At 36.4% G+C, this 17,180-nt stretch overlaps 1 protein-coding gene across 2 annotated transcripts in view; it reads right to left on the reverse strand.

Moving 5' to 3' along the window:
• Positions 1 to 16,928, reverse strand: part of lama (lamina ancestor) — a 63,514-nt gene extending 46,586 nt beyond the window's left edge. Inside the window, exon 1 of one of the 2 annotated variants that reach the window (XM_069846763.1) lies at positions 16,749 to 16,928. The gene's annotated coding sequence lies outside the window, so the exon portion shown is untranslated. The remainder of the gene's footprint in view (positions 1 to 16,748) is intronic. The other variant, XM_069846762.1, reaches the window with a different exon arrangement.
• Positions 16,929 to 17,180: the final 252 nt, after the last annotated feature.

Genomic DNA, 17,180 nt, shown 5'->3' on the forward strand with positions numbered 1-17,180 from the left:
ATGGTACTATGTAAGTAGCAACTTACAATGCAATCTCAAGCTACTCATAGGCTATCTGGAAGCAGCTGCATAGCAGAGAGTGGCAGAGTGGCATTCCTTCCGACCGAGAAACATGCGCCATATCATTCGGTACTAAAATACACGTCTGGAGAATCAAGTTCAGCTGAAAACAGTTGCTGGAATTACGAGTGTGATTCTGCAGAATGCATGGTATGCGGTTCATTATGAATTATTCTTTTGTGAAATAGTAGTAGACTAGTTTTATTTTGCCTGGCAGAGTTAAGGCCATAAGGTTTTTTTCTTCCACTCAACCACGTTTGAATCGTATAGTTAAGTACATGAAATACATAGAACACACATTTTGTTTTAATAAAAGATATCCCCGCCTAAATACAAAGTTTGACGTGCCTAGGTGTTTTTTTGTCCAAAATCCCCTATTCAATTTAAATTGCAATTATACGTTACTTTTGAAATCCCTGTATAGGCCTATAGTGTCAAGGTTCCGATATCTCGGCTCGATAGTCACCGAGGATAACAACATATTAACTGAGATCAAGGATAAAATAGCCATTGGCAATCGAAGCCTCAGAGCATTAGATAAAATTATAAGAACCAGATATATCTCCAAAAATATGAAGGTGAGGATTTATAAAACAATTATTAAACCTACAGTGACTTTTGGAAGCGAAACCTGGACTCTACCTGAACGAGCAATAACCATCTTAAATACGTGGGAAAGGAAAATTTTAAGAAAAATTTATGGCCCTATTTATGATAAGGGAGAGTGGAGAATTAGGACCAATTCTGAACTACAAAAACTATATAAAGATTCAAGTATTGTCACTGATATAAAAATTAGACGGCTGGAGTGGCTGGGCCACATTATCAGAATGGACAATAATAATATTCCTAAAAGATTACTAGATGACACGCTAAGTGGTAAAAGAAGAGCAGGAAGACCTAAACTACGATGGTTGGACGATGTTCAGGATGATCTAGTTAAAGCAGGAATTAAGAGATGGAGACGGAGAGCCCTAGAGAGGGAAGATTGGGTGGCAATTCTTAAGGAGGTCAAGGCTAAACTAAAAGGGCTGTATGACCACAGATGATGATGATGGTATAGGCCTATATTATTTTGTTATCGCTTATTAACATTTATATTTATATAAGTTATGGAAATATAATTTTAATCATGATGTGAGAGACTTTCTCCTGGAATGTGTGAAATGTTCATTTTCTGCATTGCTACGAGAGTCGTTCTCAAAGTATGCGTCCTATTTATTTTCATGAACACTACAACCGATACACAAAGCATAACAACACAGTTAAATACAGCAAGATTTCAGCTACAAACAGTTATTTTTCCACAAAGTCACCACCGTTCGTTATGCACTTTTGCCAGCGATGAACAAGACCCTGTATTGTATTGTATTGTATTTATTAACATTCCATGGTATTCATACATGCTTACAGCTAGAATATGGAACAAGTCAAAAAACTTAATACTATTATAAAGTCTTAATGTACAGTCACAGTCTAGATGAAATATATACAGACGAGATTTACAATAAAGTCTATTAGTACAACACAAAGGTTTAGTATAAATTTCATGAAGTGTTATTGAATGTCACCTACAGAATAGAAGGCGTGAGATATTACTGTAGGTACTTCTTTAATTTTACCCTAAATAATTTTATGTTTTGAGTTTCATTTTTTATATCGATAGGGAGGCTATTCAAAATTTTTACTACCATATAACGCAATCCTTTTTGATAGGACGATAGACTTGCCGATGGAGTATGAAAGTCATTTTTTGACGTGTATTTATGCTATGAACTGTTGAATTAGTTACAAAGATTTCACGATTACATAAGAGGAAGATTATTAATGAAAAGATATACTGACAAGCCATGGGCATTATTTGTAGTTTTTTTAAAATAGTCCTACACGATTCCCTAGATTTGGCATCTACTATTATTCTAATTACTCTTTTTTGTAATAGAAATATATTGTTACTATCTGTGGAATTTCCCCAGAATATTATTCCAAAACTCATTGTCGAGTGGAAGTATGCAAAGTATATTGTTTTTAAGGTATTGATATTTACTATCTTTTGCATAGATCTAATAGCAAAACAAGCTGAATTTAGTTTGGGGGTAATTTCTTTAATATGATTTTTCCAATTTAACACATATCGATTTTTAAGCCAAGGAATTTGGTTGTTGTTTCTAATAGGGACCTATTATTAATTATTGCGCTAGAAATTTGCGAGGTTGAATTTGCACAGGATTTAAATTGAATTATGTTAGTTTTGTTACAATTTAATACTAATTTATTGACTGATAACCAGTCACATATTTTGAAGAGAATCTCTTCTGTTGAAGAATGGAATCTGTTGGAGTTATTGGCTGCGCTCGTGAAAATCTGAACCAGCAGAGGCAAGCCCCTTTGTTACAGCTGCGATGACGGGATTCCTGTCTGGAAAATGTTGCTGCACACGTAGTCCATCTTCCATAGGCTCAAAGAGATGAAAGTCTGAAGGTGCTAAGTCCGGACTATACGGCGGATGTGATAGGACAGTCCTGCCAAATTTTGCAACGTGCTCAGTGGTCGCGAAACTGTGTGGGGCCTGGCCTTATCGCGTTGCAAGCGAAAGGTTTTCTTCTCTGGCCTGACTCTGGAAATTCAGGCTTTCAGCTTAGCCAGAATTGACAGTTTCTCCAGGTTCCAGGTCATCCAAAAGAATCACATCCCGCCTATCCCAGAAGACTCATTTTCGTCACTGTTGAAACGCACTACTCACGGCCTTGCTATGCTAGCATCCAGTGTATGGTCTCCGTACGCCTTCAGCAAACGTCGACGGATGTCAATGGGTGTAATTTGTTCGGGAGTGAAAAATTCAGTAACATATCTCTGTTTCTTACGCATCTCTATGTAAGATGTCATTTTGGTAGATTGCCCTGCTGCCACTATTTGTCGCACAACAACCAAACTAACAGAACATTAGCGTGAATGTTCAACCTTTACTATAACGCCACTAACATCTGGCTGAGACGTTACAGGTAAACACAAAAAAAAAAATAGGCGACGGTATTTTCGGAACGACCCTGTATATGAAGGGTCTAGGGGGAAAACTCATTTAGTCCAAATTTAGTAATTTTTATATTTTAATTGAATGTGACAGTTAAAATTGGGATCTTTAAGATCCCATAGTCATACAGGGGGAAAAACTCGCTTGGTTCCATATTATAAGCATCTATTAAGGAAAGGTTTACAATGGAAGAAACTGTCAGTTTTGCAGTCTGTAAACGCGATCCTGAAAAATTTGCAAAATGTGACTAAATGTGTTTTTCCCCTGGACCCTTCATATGTCAACTGTAACAATCCGGTGTTCTGTTCTGCTATTTCAGATTAAATGATTAAATTAGTACATTTAATACGAAGCTGCAACGGAAAACATTCCAGTCTATGTGGCAAATAAGAAAAATATTTCGGGAAGAAATTCCTCGATAAATGAGTAATATACAGATTCATGTTACGAGAACAGTATCGCATTTTTCCATTTTAAGTTTGGATCTTAGGTAAAACCTTTCTTCCTTTCTTTTTCTTTCTTTCTGTTTTCCTTTCTTTCTTCCTTCATTTCTTCCTTTCTTTCTTCCTTCATTTCTTCCTTCATTTCTTCCTTCATGTCTTCCTTCCTTACTTTCTTCCTTAATTTCTTCTTTCCTTTCTTTCTTCCTTTCTTTCTTTCTTTCTGTTTTCCTTTCTTTCTTCCTTCATTTCTTCCTTTCTTTCTTCCTTCATTTCTTCCTTCATTTCTTCCTTCATGTCTTCCTTCCTTACTTTCTTCCTTCCTTTCTTTCTTCCTTAATTTCTTCCTTCCTTTCTTTCTTCCTTTCTTTCTTTCTTCCTTCCTTTCTTTCTTCCTTCATTTCTTCCTTTCTTTCTTCATTTCTTCCGTCCTTCATTTCTTCCTTCCTTTCCTCCTTCCTTTCTCTCTTCATTTCTTCCTTAATTTCTTCCTTCCTTTCTTCCTTCATTTCTTCCTTCCTTCCTTTCTTCCTTCATTTCTTCCTTCCTTTCCTTTCTTCCTTCCTTCATTTCTTCCTTTCTTTCTTTCTTTCTTCCTTCCTTCCTTCATTTCTTCCTTTCTTTCTTCCTTTCTTTCTTTCTTCCTTCCTTCCTTTCTTTCTTCCTTTCTTTCTTCATTTCTTTCTTCCTTCATTTCTTTCTTCCTTCATTTCTTCCTTTCTTTCTTTCTTCCTTCATTTCTTCCTTTCTTTCTTCCTTTCTTCTTTCCTTTCTTTCTTCATTTCTTCCTTTCTTTCTTCCTTCATTTCTTCCTTCCTTTCTTCCTTTCCTTCCTTCCTTCATTTCTTCCTTCATTCCTTCCTTTCTTTCTTCCTTTCTTCCTTCATTTCTTCCTTCCTTCCTTTCTTCCTTCATTTCTTCCTTTCTTTCTTCCTTCCTTCATTTCTTCCTTTCTTTCTTCCTTCCTTCATTTCTTCCTTTCTTTCTTCCTTCCTTTCTTTCTTCCTTCCTTTCTTCCTTCATTTCTTCCTTCCTTCCTTTCTTCCTTCATTTCTTCCTTCCATCCTTTCTTTCTTCCTTCCTTTCTTTCTTTCTAGCTTGCTTGCTTTCTTTCGTTCCTGGAAACAACTAAGCTTTCACTTTTGTAACAATAGTAGATAAACGTAATTTAAATAAGTATACCAAACCAACCACCCTACCCCATTATCTCCTGGTCTAGTTGCCTCATAGTTGATGTCTTGTTGGTATCATTTGTGAGGTTCAGACCTGTTTTCTGACGGTTGACTAAACAACAACAAACATTCAATGGTGACACATTTTGAAGGAACTTACGTGTTATCCGAAAATTTACCTCAATGGTGCTTAAAAACACTTCAGCTTTCTAGGAACGACAGATGTATTAATTTTTTTATATATTTCAGAAAAAAGAAGTTAATTTTGTTTGGGTGTAACCTATATTAAATTACTTCAATTAATTCAGGAAAATGAAGTGTAACTTGGTAATATCGTTCGTAACATTTAAAAGAATTGAACTGCTGTGAAACTCGTTAAAAATGCAAATGGGAAATTATGCATGGGTCTTTGTAACACTCATTTCTCGCGCGCTTGTAACGAACAAGAGCACAGCGAAAATCAAATTACACACTTCTCGACGGTTGCTAAGTCACGGTTTCAGAGCAAAATGTCCGACCTCAGATTTCTTTCATCTGTCGCACGTGGACTGTTGCTGTATCCAAGATGTATGCAATAAACAAAGCAGCAGCGTCCTGCGAAGGTCGTCATAAATATCAGCAAGGCTGTCCAACTGCAGCGGCCGTCAAACTACAAGTCATTGCGAACACGGACATTGCCACTCACTTGCTAACCCTTGCAGTTGCGGACTTCCGCTCAGTATATACATTCAGAAGATTTCTCGAAACTGGGTCAACAATACTGCTACGGACCAAGTTTTCTCCGAGGACACTAGTTTATCATTCCACCATTATTGCTCCATTATCTCACATTATATTTAGTCGAAATTGAATTTCTAATAAATAAAATTAGCAATTATTCGATTTATAACCACTTTTATAAACTAAACGGTGTTCTACAGCGTTGGCCTCGTGCCCTGCCTAAAGGAATTTAAAACGCAAATTTATTCCCAACAGTGTTAAATACTACAATGGATTCCATTAATATCGTTTCGTTGTTTGGTCGTACTCACAATGAAACTGCGTCTTCTATAATCCGGATCAGCTTACTTAACACCGTAAGGGTGAAACCTAACCATTCCCCCCTATTACTACACATGTTAGTGAATGATTGTATTGTATTGTATTTATTAACATTCCATGGTATTCATACATTGCTTACAGCTAGAATATGGAACAAGTAAAAAACAACTTAATACTATTACAAAGTCTTAATTTATAGTCACAGTCTAGATGAAATATATACAGAAGAGATTTACAATATAGTCTACTAGTACAACACAAAGTTTTAGTATCAATTTCATGAAATGTTGTTGAATGTCATGAATTCACCTACAGAATAGAAGGCGTGAGAAATTAGGTACTTCTTCAATTTGGCTCTAAATAATTTTATGTTTTGAGTTTCATTTTTTATATCGATAGGGAGGCTGTTAAAAATTTTTACTGCCATATAACGCACTCCTTTTTGATAGCACGATGGACTTGCCGATGGAGTATGAAAGTCATTTTTTTGACGTGTATTTATGCTATGAACTGTTGAATTAGTTACAAAGTTTTCACGATTACATACGAGGAAGATTATTAATGAAAAGATATACTGACAAGCCATGGGCATTATTTGTAGTTTTTTTTTAAATAGTCCTACATGATTCCCTAGATTTGGCACCCACTATTATTCTAATTACTCTTTTTTGTAATAGAAATATATTGTTATATCTGTGGAATTTCCCCAGAATATTATTCCAAAACTCATTACCGAGTGGAAGTATGCAAAGTATATTGTTTTTAAGGTATTGATATTTACTATCTTTTGCATAGATCTAATAGCAAAACAAGCTGAATTTAGTTTGGGGGTAATTTCTTTAATATGATTTTTCCAATTTAATACATTAACGATTTTTAAGCCAAGAAATTTTGTTGTTGTTTCTAATAGGGATCTATTATTAATTATTGCGCTAGTGATTTTCTAGATGTCAAGTTGAATTTTCTTTTACCAACTTCGTTTCGAATTTCGAGTACCGACAAATACAACTGGCAGTTATTTTCTGTTATGTTGGCAGCAATAATAATTTTGGTTTGCAGTAAAGGAAACTGATGAAATGGAAGTATAAGTTTGTGAAATTTGAACGTAATTAATAATTAATTAGTAATACCGGTATTAATATAAATATCAATACATAATTCAGTTGTGTTGAGTTATGATTCCAATTCAACACTATATCCACGTAAGAGTAGTTAAATAAGATATGTACGTTGCTAATAGACAGATTTTTATGAAAATGTGCAAGAGAGGAAATAGCATGGTAGCGACTTAGGAGAAGGCCTATGTATTTTAAGTAGTGTATACATTTCAAGAGGTAGGCCTGATACTGTTTTCGGAATTTGTACTAATCATTTCACATGATGAAACAAAATACATTTTCAGGTTAGGTCTCGTGAATCGTAAAATGTTTAGTCAAAGCAATGAATTTCATGTTGTCAGACAAAATACATTTTAATATTAGATCATACTAATTACCAACATAATGTGCGAGAGGTCCAGGAGGAAAATATAATCTTTCACAAATTACTGAACCATTTAGAAAACACCTCCCAACTTAAAGATGAGATGTAGTAAATAAGCAAGACATCATCATCATCATTATTATTATTATTATTATTATTATTATTATTATTATTATTATTATTATTACGTCAGTACATGGCATTGTGACTTTACCCTCTTTGGTGGTATCTGGTGTTTGTTGGCAATACTGTAAAGACGGCCAAATTAGTCTTTTTAGGAACTACTCTTACCTGATTCTCACTATAGACTTGTACAGGGACATCATTTTATTTTTACTAACATTTTTAATATTAACCTGGCTATACCTTTAGAGAACCGGAAACATAGTTTGCTATCCCCTTCCACGACTGTAGTTCGATGATACGGGCGTAAAACACAAAGAAATCACTCTACTAGGTATAGGAGGGAAGAAAAGTAGTTCATCCATTTACGTAAACTAGGAAATATCGCGATTTTGAGTTCGATAGTTTTCATTAGGTTTTTGTTTAATCAAAATATAGTAGCCTACTGTATTAAGAATAAGTGTTTTTACTCACGAACTGAGTTATCCATGCGAACGTATTCATTATGCAGTGTATATTATACTGTCTGCAGCACATTAGCGTACAATATAGAGAATGAAGTTAAATTGAAAAATAATCATAATATGAATATTTAAACACAATTTTGAAAATGGTGGCCGTTCATTTCGATACAGGCTTCAGTTCTTTTGTGCATATTATCGCACTATAGACTATTGCATCTAATTCCAATTGCCAGTTTCGTCCTTCGTACTAGTAACTCATGTTGAAATAATTCTGTACCTACTCTACTTACTGTAAATTCAATCTTCACTTCTGCCCGACCCGAAAATAAAAATTACTCAGACATGCTATCTACTGTCCGTCCAAGTGGTTATGCCGCAGGATTGTAGAAAGGGAGGAAATCACGTGACAGCTTTATGTAGATATAACATATATATATATATATATCTACATAAAGCTCATGAATTTCATGTATCACATATATTGTTCTCTATTTTCCTGTTATTTGCATAATATAACATTATAGGTCCAGATAATATGTTTTGTTATATCTGAAGATGCCCTAAACGGCGAAAACGTTCATATATTGTTATTAAATAGCAAATAAACATTTGCAAGTTTATATGCCTTAAGATTGAAATTCATTAAATACTTATTAATAACATATGTTTGCATGACTGTTCTACGAAATAAGGGCACCATACAGGGCTATTAAAATGTTCTCGTGTTGGGTTTTATTATTGATAATGTGTTACAGAAAATATGAGAATACTTGTTTTAGCACTCTAATATTACTACATGTAGCGGGACATGTAGCACGTATGGGCGAATCCAGAAATGCATATAGAGTGTTAGTTGGGAGACCGGAGGGAAAAAGACCTTTGGGGAGGCCGAGACGTAGATGGGAAGATAATATTAAAATGGATTTGAGGGAGGTGGGATATGATGGTAGAGACTGGATTAACCTTGCTCAGGATAGGGACCAATGGCGGGCTTATGTGAGGGCGGCAATGAACCTCCGAGTTCCTTTAAAAGCCAGTAAGTAAGTAATATTACTACACTGAGTTCTCTGTTTATTATTTGTGATTCCTAATATTAAAATTATAACAATGTAAAATTTTCAACAGTTTTTCTCAAAACACCATTTTTGTAGACGTGCCCTCCTTCCACCTATCGCCTCGATTGTAATTTCTGATTGACTGTTTGAATGATGTAAGACACGGAAGAGGGCATGTGTACCGGGAGTTCGTAAAGTGGCTTTCATTGTATTTATAATTAGTTAATGGCCATGGACGTCTGTTTCATTAGATACTTTTTCGTGTTGGCATTAGAAGGATGGGAATTCGGATTCTCGTGCGATGAGTGTAGGATGTTATTGATGATCATTGTAACCGGAAGTAGAAAAACCAGCTAGATTACTTCTAATGCAAGTTGTAGTGTTCCATAGATAGGCCTACGTCTTTGATCGCAAGGATTTTCGTTCAATGTCATGCACTGTAAAATAGGGCAGTCGGAAATACGTGTGCCGCTGGTAAAAAAAAGTTGATAATGAATTACATGATGACGTAGCAATAGGATCGGGTTAAATGGAAGAACATTGTTGTTCATAATGAACTATAGAGCCACAGGAAAAGAGAAGAAGACGCCGTAGCAAAGGGGTAATGAGCTGGTCTCTTGATTCAAGACTGCTCGGATCAGTGGCGGTTCCTCGGGGGAGGGAAGGGAGGAACGTCCTCCTCACATTTTTCTTCTTTTGAAAGTAAATACCAAATAAAATATATGCCTTGAAATTCCAGGAAGATTCGATCATTTTTAAGTTCACAGCTATAAGATAACCTCGGTTGATCGAGTTTTAAACGATGCGCGCTCATGTGCTGCTAGAAAACTGTGAGAAAGATGCGAGATTGTTTGTGTGGAGGAAAGTCAATCCATTCCTCCTTTACTGCAGTTAACACACATAGACAACAGCGCACTAGCGGCCAGAGAAAGAAGCAGAGTTTTAAAGCGAGTAAATGAATGGAGAGGGAGGAGATCCTCCTCTGAATCAGCGCATGGGCGGGAAATAGAAACCGACTGGTCGTGCAGCAAGCTCGCTACCGCTGCCATCTAACGATGTTGCATTTAACCAGACTTTAACACAACTAGGAGGAGGCACATTAAAACAGTTAGACACCATATGAACTTTTTTTTTAATTATAAATCAAAAATTTTATTCATCGCACTTTATATAGGCTACTATTCATGGTTTGAAACTTTCAAGGATATTTGAAAGTTAAAGTCGTGTTTATATAAAACAAAGAGGAAGTAGTTCTACGTTAGTATCGCAGATCTTTTTGGCCCCTGAAATTCACTTCAGTTCATTGTGTACTAGACAGGACAACAGCCAAGTTGTCAGTTTTGTACAAATATATTTGAAATTGAAAGTAAGTAGGTACTCCAAACTACATTATTTTTAACATAAAAAATTGGGCACCGGCAACTTTGAACAATAATGGTAGTATGTATGACTTTACAAGAACTGATATTCTTCAAAAGCATGTGATACTGAACTTGTACAATGTACATGTGGCAACACAGACCACGTGGGTGGGTGCAGTGTTCTCGCTTTCCTCAGATTATTTCCCATTCCCATTTCCGTGGTTCCGATTACGTGTTAATTGCTATAGTCTCTTCCAACACGTGTGATGCTGTAGTGTGCTCGAAAAATGCTGCGAGGTGAATTTCCTTGTAATTGTTAATTTGTGCAATTATTCAACAATGAATGGAAGTGAAAATATATTTTAAGAAAATTTAGGAAACTCAGTTTACAAGAACAGATTATTTCTATACAGAAGGGAAGGCCAACACCAACACTACCTGGTCTTACATGTGTGCATGTTGGCTAATTTGTAGCATGTTTCATTCAAGAAGGTGTCATTTCGTCCTGTTACCTTCTTTCCTCCTCTTAAGAAATACGCAAGAGCCGCCACTGGCTCGGATCCAGCTTGGGATCATTCCGAGCTTTTCCTAACTGTAAGGCTAATGCCAGTTAATCTTATGACGAATCTTCGGTCTTATTTCGCAAAAATACCGTATCACTGTAGCCAATTTCACCGGCCTTGGTAACCACGTGCTTAGTTGATACAGCGTCGTTAAATAACATTGAACATTATATGATAAAGGGCGCTTTGCAGTTTAGATTTGTCTGTGCAAACAGACTACTGCTTGTATGCACAAACAATCTGCACATCTAGTCTGCACGGTTCATTTTGCCTTCACACGTTCCGAGCTCAATCGTCAAGCTTCCTTACGGTCTGAGAGTCCAGGGTGTTCTTAAAAAAATTGGTAATGACAAAAGTAAATACGAGTAACTTCTGGTTAAGTGGAACAGAAGGCCTTGTTAGAGCCTTAATTCTGCCAGAATAAATAAAAATTATGATTATTATTATTATTATTATTATTATTATTATTATTATTATTATTATTATTATTATAAGAATGCAGTGAAACCTCTCATTTACGGATAACGAAGGGACGTAACAATCTGTCCGCATCTGGGAGGTGTCCTTTATTGGGAGGGAGGCTCCTCAGTCTAACAATAAATTTATAATATGCTTTACGTATCCCTTCACGCTTTAAATGAAATGTATTACTGTAGTTTAATTCTAAATACAGTCTACTGTACTACAGTAAATTCTTTGCAACTTTGAACTACACAGTAGATAAGACCGAAAAAGGAATACAAGACTGTGCCATGCAATTTTATTCTAGGTCTACAGTTACGCAGTACTGTAATTTACAGTTTTCAAATTAACCTTTACGTTCAGGTGCCATGTCTCTCGAAACAGTACAACTGATTGAAGTGAAGAATCCTACTAACCCTATCATGTGTCGAATACAATTTCACGATCGCGGAAACTTTGCACCCATCAGACAGGTTAAATTTTATGATTTTGTTTATCCACCCGCTTCCAGTTAACAAAGGGTAGCCGGGAGGGCTAGTGGTAGTCTACGAGACCCTTATTGTCTTCTTTCATGTTAAAGAATTTCTGTACAGTTCTCAAAACTAAATTTTCCATTTTTGTAACATATTAAGTCTTGAAATCCGAGTTCTGTCCGCAGTCAGGAGGTAAAGCAAGCTTTAGGACTGTGAAACAGCTGTCCGTGTCCGTGTCTGAGAGTGTCCATAAACGAGAGTTTAATTTGTCATTTCTCTATTATTTCAGATGGAACATAAAAATCCGTCCGTATATGAGGAGTGTCAGTATCTTGGGGGTGTCCTTAAGGAGAGGTTTCACTGTATTCTTCTGTGTGCATTATTTAAAATTTTCCTACAATTACTGTTTTTTTCTGTATATTTGTTTCACGAATCCTGTTCATTAAACTATGTATCAATGAGGTCGTGACTTCTACAGTCCTTGTTTCCTATCCTTATCGCCCGTTGGCTACAAGGTAAGAGTGTACTAAAGATAAGTATACCGGTACCAATTTTATTGTTGACCGCATTGCACCAAATCACGTTAATATAAACTTACAAAGGTTCTGTTAACGATCTTATGTTAAAAGCTTCCCTTAAGATATAAATGGAGACAAGGAGGAAGGCAGAAAATAGGAAACACTGGAGAATGCTGGGTTTGCAGTGAAAGACCTGTCCTTGGGCAGAACACTATGAATGGATGAAAGTCATGTAAACATAAACAGAAAACTCAGTAGCAATATTACAGTTCTAAAACAAGCATTCTCATGTTGTTTACTATAACGTCTTGATGAACAACACTCCAAAATAACAAAACGATTTTGTACTCTTCACATGTTTCCCCGAAGAACTAGTATAGGGTTGACCAGACTGTCTTACTAATTTTGATTTTTCACGTTTCCATTCAGCTTTAAGGAATAGTTCTCTTTCTACCACGATTATTTCCTGCATTATTATTCACATTATCCACGTTTATCCAGCACTCACAACAGTATACATACAAAACAGTCTCCAACAATGTGCAAAAATGACAATTTCTAGTATTACATTGCCTCCTTCAAAGTGCTGCCACTACACAAGTATTTAAAAAATTCAGGCTTGCCATTTCAAGGTATGGAGAGTTCAAAAATGCGTTCTCTGGAAAAGGGGCACATCGACCAACATGCTCTTCTTCCACCTACCGCCTCAATTGCATTCGCTGAGAAATGATAAAACCTTCGCTGTACCTCACGTAGCGTTTCTGATACTCACTCGAGCGGAACAAGTTCAATTGACAGCAATAGCATAGTCTAGTATATAATTTTCCTTACTGTGTTTACTTAAAAATATTGTATTCATTGTATGCTTTGTACTGCACTATTGTATTACTACTATTAGTATTATTATTGCTATTAGGCCTGTTATTATTATTATTTTATTTATTATTATTATTAATATTATTATTATTATTATTAATATTATTATTATCATTACTATTCTATTTATTATTATTATTATTATTATTATTATTATTATTATTATTATTATTATTATTATTATCAATAATTCTTATTTTTTTATACTTTGTAGGCCTCATTTATTTTTGACCTGCTGTTCACATTTTATTATGCTTTTTTCTTTCTTTCTGTATGTTATATAATATGTCTGATTTCTTCTTACTTGTTGTTTACATTTTATTATTATTATCTTATTCAGTTTTGTGTGTACTTTGTAAATTTGTAGTGTTTCTATAACGCAGTTTTTACTCCTGGTATACACAAACGGTTAGGGAAAACACGGAAATTTTACTTGAAGCAAATAAAGCGATCGGTTTGGAAGTAAATCCCGAAAAGACAAAGTATATGATTATGTCTCGTGACCAGAATATTGTACGAAATGGAAATATAAATATTGGAGATTTATCCTTCGAAGAGGTGGAAAAATTCAAATATCTTGGAGCAACAGTAACAAATATAAATGACACTCGGGAGGAAATTAAACGCAGAATAAATATGGGAAACGCGTGTTATTATTCGGTTGAGAAGCTCTTATCATCCAGTCTGCTGTCCAAAAATCTGAAAGTTAGAATTTATAAAACAGTTATATTACCGGTTCTTCTATATGGCTGTGAAACTTGGACTCTCACTCTGAGAGAGGAACATAGGTTAAGGGTGTTTGAGAATAAGGTGCTTAGGAAAATATTTGGGGCTAAGCGGGATGAAGTTACAGGAGAATGGAGAAAGTTACACAACACAGAACTGCACGCATTGTATTCTTCACCTGACATAATTAGGAACTTGAAATCCAGACGTTTGAGATGGGCAGGGCATGTAGCACGTATGGGCGAATCCAGAAATGCATATAGAGTGTTAGTTGGGAGACCGGAGGGAAAAAGACCTTTAGGGAGGCCGAGACGTAGATGGGAGGATAATATTAAAATGGATTTGAGGGAGGTGGGGTATGATGATAGAGACTGGCTTAATCTTGCACAGGATAGGGACCGATGGCGGGCTTATGTGAGGGCGGCAATGAACCTCCGGGTTCCTTAAAAGCCATTTGTAAGTAAGTAAGTAAGGTTGAGTGTTAGAGAAGGCCGTATGGCCTTAACTCTGCCAGGTTAAATAAATCATTATTATTATTATTAGTATATACAGTCAAGAAGCTCAATACGTAATAAATATGCATCCATAGATAGTTGCTAACCACTAGGATCGCTACTATCGCCTCATTACAGACAATGCGAAATAGTACCTGCACAGTCTATTGTTTCTAGCGGCCTCAAAACTCATGCTTCGTGACTGTGGCAATAGGTAGTACCCTAGATCATATATGTAACAGATAACTCCTCGCTACATTAAAATCGGCAGCACTTTGAAGAGAACAACCGCCAGGATCGCCACCCGTCCGCCGTAAACGAACACGAGATGGAAGCATAGTCGCTAATGCAATTCAAATGGGTATTATGACGTGACTCCTTGTGTAATAACTAGATGGCAGCGTAGTAAACCTGACAAAAGTTGTTAACCTCAAAGCCTATAACCCCGACATATCTGTTACATATATGATCTAGGATAGTACGTATGTTCTCTCTCTCCCATAAGAAATGGCTGTGTGCAGAATAGTGCTACATTTTCGGCGGCCTGGTCCAGTTACTCTGCTTATCGTGTAAACAAATCGGAGCGCGCTTCCGAACAGAGACAGCGGCATTTCTCTAAGGTTAGAGCTCAGTTTAGGTGCGTGTATTAATCGAAAAAAAAATGTCATATAAACATGCGTCCTATTCTCAATATTTTCTAGCCCCTAATTTTCGATTAAGATACAGACACCTGTACGGTAGCGCGGCAAAACCTTTTATCTGAAGCTTACCTTCCTGAAGACATCATATGAAAAGTAAATTCTAATTATTTTACTTAATCTCTCGTCTTTACGTTCACACATTATACCGGGATCACTTTTCTTTTTTCTGAATTTTTCTGCAGTATGTTATTCATATTTCTCCAAGTGGCGGCCTGAACACCTGCAGACTATTAACACATGAGTACAGGCTGTTACAAAAGAAACATTACAGTGCTCCCATTCCTCAAATGAGGTATAAAAATATTTTAACATTCAGAAATTTAAAATAAATATTATAGTTTTATATGCTATTCATATTGAATTTGGTATTCCCACGAAACTAGTTCGATTAATTAAAATGTGTCTCAGTGAAAAGTACAACAGAATCCGTATAGGTCAGTTTCTGTCAGATGCGTTTCCGATTCACTGTGGGCTAAAACAAGGAGATGCACTATCACCTTAGTTTTTAACTTTGCTCTAGAGTATGCCATTAGGAAAGTCCAGGATAACATACAGGGTTTGGAATTGAACGGGTTACATCAGCTGCTTGTCTGTGCGGATGACGTGAATATGTTAGGAGAAAATCCACAAACGATTAGGGAAAACACGGGAATTTTACTGGAAGCAAGTAAAGAGATAGGTTTGGAAGTAAATCCCGAAAAGACAAAGTATATGATTATGTCTCGTGACCAGAATATTGTACGAAATGGGAATATAAAAATTGGAAATTTATCCTTTAAGAGGTGGAAAAATTCAAATACTTGGAAGCAACAGTAACAAATATAAATGATACTCGGGAGGAAATTAAACACAGAATAAATATGGGAAATGCGTGTTATTATTCCGTTGAGAAGCTTTTATCATCCAGTCTGCTGTAAAAAAATCTGAAAGTTAGAATTTATAAAACAGTTATATTACCGGTTGTTCTCTATGGTTGTGAAACTTGGACTCTCACTTTGAGAGAGGAACATAGGTTAAGGGTGTTTGTGAATAAGGTGCTTAGGAAAATATTTCGGGCTAAGAGGGCTGAAGTTACAGGAGAATGGAGAAAGTTACACAACGCAGAGCTGCACGCATTGTATTCTTCACCTGACATAATTAGGAACATTAAATCCAGACGTTTGAGATGGCAGGGCATGTAGCACGTATGGGCGAATCCAGAAATGCATATAGAGTGTTAGTTGGGAGGCCGTAGGGAAAAAGACCTTTGGTGAGGCTGAGACGTAGATAGGAAGATAACATTAAAATGAATTTGAGGGAGATGGGATATGATGATAGAGACTGGATTGATCTTGCTCAGGATAGGGACCTATGGCGAGCTTATGTGAGGGCGGCAATGAATCTCCGGGTTTCTTGTAAGTAAGTAAGTAAGTATTATAGTCAAGATCTGAAGACGTTAATTCGCCAATTTAAGCACAGAAACTTAATGATAAACAAAAGCAAGAAAAACCTTTTCAATTCAATATTTTCTTACGTTAGTAGGAAAAAAAAGAGTTCAGACAAGTTTGGGGGGGGGCAGTGCCCACGAAAGCCAGAAAGTGAGTTTGAAGCCTTTGAATTGTGTACAAAAGACGGGAGACATTGACAAAGACTCCGCACACGTGTTTAATAATGGGAGGTCACAACCTGACCTCGTGGGCTACATAGCAAAGAAAATCTACACTTACCTAGTGGTCATCGAAATCTCCTTCTCTCTCTCACACTCTCTCTTGTGTATAGACAGTTGCTAGGCGACTACATTCCTCTCTTCGTGTGTAAAGGTCTGGACTAGGAACCGCTCCGCCTGGTGCCTAGCCTCGCTCACTTGCTCACTTTACGACGGTCACAGCTCGAATGACGAGAGCTGCGAGCTCGACAACGCCACGAGGCGGCGGATTCCAGCGTTGACGTGAGTCATCCGACGTTCACATGTTCCGTTTCCATAGATTGCTTCTCCGCGTGCAACACTGCGATGCAATTAAGACGGAAGTTATTTCCCAATACCCCAGAAACAGGTGATTCTACATAATACAAAGATTAAATCACCTGATTTTTATCTACACATTTATTTTTCTTTGGATTTTATTCTTCTCTCCTTGTTTGTTACTTGTCTCCCGTGA

This window comes from Periplaneta americana, chromosome 15 (assembly GCF_040183065.1).
Source record: "Periplaneta americana isolate PAMFEO1 chromosome 15, P.americana_PAMFEO1_priV1, whole genome shotgun sequence".
Taxonomy (NCBI): Eukaryota; Metazoa; Arthropoda; class Insecta; order Blattodea; family Blattidae; genus Periplaneta; species Periplaneta americana.